The sequence below is a fragment of the Cephus cinctus genome, unplaced genomic scaffold (assembly GCF_000341935.2).
Source record: "Cephus cinctus unplaced genomic scaffold, Ccin1 Ccin1_scaffold0169, whole genome shotgun sequence".
Classification (NCBI taxonomy): Eukaryota; Metazoa; Arthropoda; class Insecta; order Hymenoptera; family Cephidae; genus Cephus; species Cephus cinctus.
The window spans coordinates 303,169-306,289 of record NW_014332893.1 but is presented as its reverse complement, the minus strand read 5'-3'; positions in this window follow the sequence as shown (position 1 = coordinate 306,289).

Below are 3,121 nucleotides of genomic sequence, written 5' to 3'. Positions count from 1 at the left end.
AAAAAAAAAAAAAAAAAAAAAAAAAAGATAGCCAGGAGAGTGATAGGGATGAAAATAGGGAAAAAATGACCAAGTCCAAAAAAAAGTTTATTACATTAAATCCCAAGGTCTGGCCCATGATTCACCAGCCGAGCCTCGTGTTTCTGATAAAGCTTATAAAGCTCCATTCTGCGAGATGAAGCTCGACGCAAGGAAGTGAGATAACGTGAACGGGATAAGGTAAAAGTCACCAGTGGCTAAGATGGCGCCAGCCCCTCGGCTACGGACGGCCGAAAGGGAGCAGCTAGTATAGAAGTTGTAATAAAATGAAATTAGCCAAGCTGTTTCTCGTGCTTTGGCTTCCGTGGCAGGAAGGGAGCAGACCGCCCCTGTGCTGTAAGGGATAAGGCCATCTTGAATTCGCACGCCGTTAGATTAGGATTCAAACTATTATCGCCCTTGGCTCACGGGGACTCCATTTTGAAATTGGCAGAGCCAGCGCCGCCAAACGGATTCTTGGCTACCTACGGCTATCGTACCATTTACATTTTCCACTCTGTATTCCGGTCGAAAATCGTTCTGAGGTTCTTGGGATCTTTGGACCTGCACGACTTTACTGTAGATGCTAGGTGTACACTTATATACGTATGTTTACGAATCTGGTGACTTTGAAATTTTCCTAGTTCCCAACAATAGCAAAATTAGTTACTGGAAAATTGAGACAGTCATCTTTTTTTTTTTGGATTTTCTTAACCATTTGCACTACTATCTCATAGGTACACGCAGATTGCCCGGCCGTGTAAACTTAGTTGGTATTCAGATATAATGGAAAAAAATAATTTTTCTGATAAGGGCGTAAATGTGGGTTAATATTAATTTTAGATTTTTTTGGGGCCTTTTTCAAAATCGAATATACGACGAGCGATGCTTATGGAAAATTTTTCATCGTAACTTTCACGCTTTCCTCGCTATCAATGTTATTTACAAATTTATCTTCCTACCAACCGAATTTCGTCAAAAAGGTCTGTTGTGACGTTCATCAGGATTTTCTTAATTCTTCTGAACGCTTTCGACTTATGCATTTTCACTGTCTCATACAAGACCTACGGTTTATACGTACAACGTGGCGCACTCTGGTGTACGGGTATACAAACTCGGGAACCCCCAGGTAAGAAGAGGTCGTCGAGTGCTTTCTATGCAAATCGAAAGCATTTTACGATCTTCTACGGTTATTTAGAAGCGAAATAACCGAGGCCGTCTCCTCTCGCGTCTACCCAATTCGCCATGCCCGTGGTAGCAGCGGATTTTAGACATATCGTTGCGAATTAACGTAACCGCATGGCTGACTCGACGAATTGAAATTGAGTACAAAGCAGCGAGTTTATAGGATTATGTTATGAAATTATAAAAGTGACGTCGATTAATAAACGGATTATTAAAATATACATCGAAACGCCACTCCGTACAGTACGTACAATTACGTATGCAACTAAAACAAAATAATTCATCAATTAAATAATCCCCATAAAATTTTCTCCTCACATTATCCTACCTTGAATTCATTTTTCTTCGAACGTCAGTCATCCTAACTCTTAGGATTATCCAACAAGTACAAACGTCAAAATCCCAGCACGTGTTAAGTACACGAGGAAAATTAGTGCGATTAGGTGCGCGAACGTTATTCAGCTTAGGTTCAGTTTCCACGAAAATAATCAGAGCGACGCTTTAAGTATAGGCCACCAAATGGAAACGAACACTCTCGTACAGAGCGGGTAATTCGATGGGCGTCGCGACGTCGGATTTACGTTAACGCATTAAGGATAGTGGCGCGACGGTCGTATATACATATATATATATATGAAACTGATGTCACTGAAAATTTCTAAATTGTCGATAAAACAGGTTTCTTCTTTACCGACGTTACATTAAGTATGTTAGGAAATATCTAAGGTGCCCTATGCACGTAGTGAATCTTGCACGTGTTTCCATCGACGCTCGACGTCGCGACGGCAGACGTCTGTTACGTGTCCATACAAGCGTCGCGACGCATTTAGGGTAACAAGCTGATTAAAGCGAGAGAAGCCGTCGAATGGGCTTGTCGACAAAACGCTTCGCGCTCTCGAACGGTTTACGTTCGCCAATCCAATTCCGGGGTGGGTTTTAACACCCTTGTAAATCGTTGTAAACGTCGAGCAACCCCCAAAACGAATTTAGAACGATTTGTAGCATTAGGATCTTTATCGCGATTACCGTCGCGGCCGCAGCATTCGGATATACCGAACCTTCCCTCGCTGTACGTCGACGACGTCTCTGCGTTTAATGTAAAATGTAAATGACTAGCCGAGGGCATTCGGGCTGACTTACAAGCCTCTTAGCGTCGCAAAGCCCCCGCCGCAGAGAAACTTCCGCACGCGAAATTACGTCTGCTCGCTTTTGCGAATTACGTATATACGATTCCACGAGTCCCCTCGAGTATCTCTTTTTATTTTTTAACCGGTTAAATGTCTCTCTCCATTTTCTCAGGTCGCTAGAATAGAGACTGTAATCGTTTTGGATTAATACCAGGTATACCAAGGTAGATCTTACGTGGAGGTACAGTCGGATACAAAAATATTGCGATTCCACCGCATCGCGAACCGCCTTAAGCCTTTGATAGAAATAAAATTTAAAAAATTTCTCAAGGACCTAAAATTTGAGGGGGACCCTTTGAAAATGTAAGTCTACGTCACTATGCGAATCAGTGAAAAGTCATTAGGTCATCTCACACGTGGATCGATTAGTCATTAATTACTCTGACTCATTTGGCTTCCCTATTAAAATAGTGCTGTTAATAATTTACATATCCGAAGCGCGTAGGTTGTAGAATTGTTCACTGTCCGATCGTTCGAATTTATGATTGGTGTATATTTATAGATTTGACTTTTTTTTTTATCTCATAGATCGTCCTTAAGCGATTATATGTATACCTACGCCAATGTTTTTATAGAGTACCTTTAACTAGCTGGACTGTAAAGGTACTTTTAGGCGAAGTGTGAAACGTGCTTAAGGTCAGTTTCAATGGAACCCTCCGCCTTCTTTTCTCGATTGCACTTACGACCTTTACTCAATGGACGACTCGTCTGCTCCACGTCGCGCTCCGTGA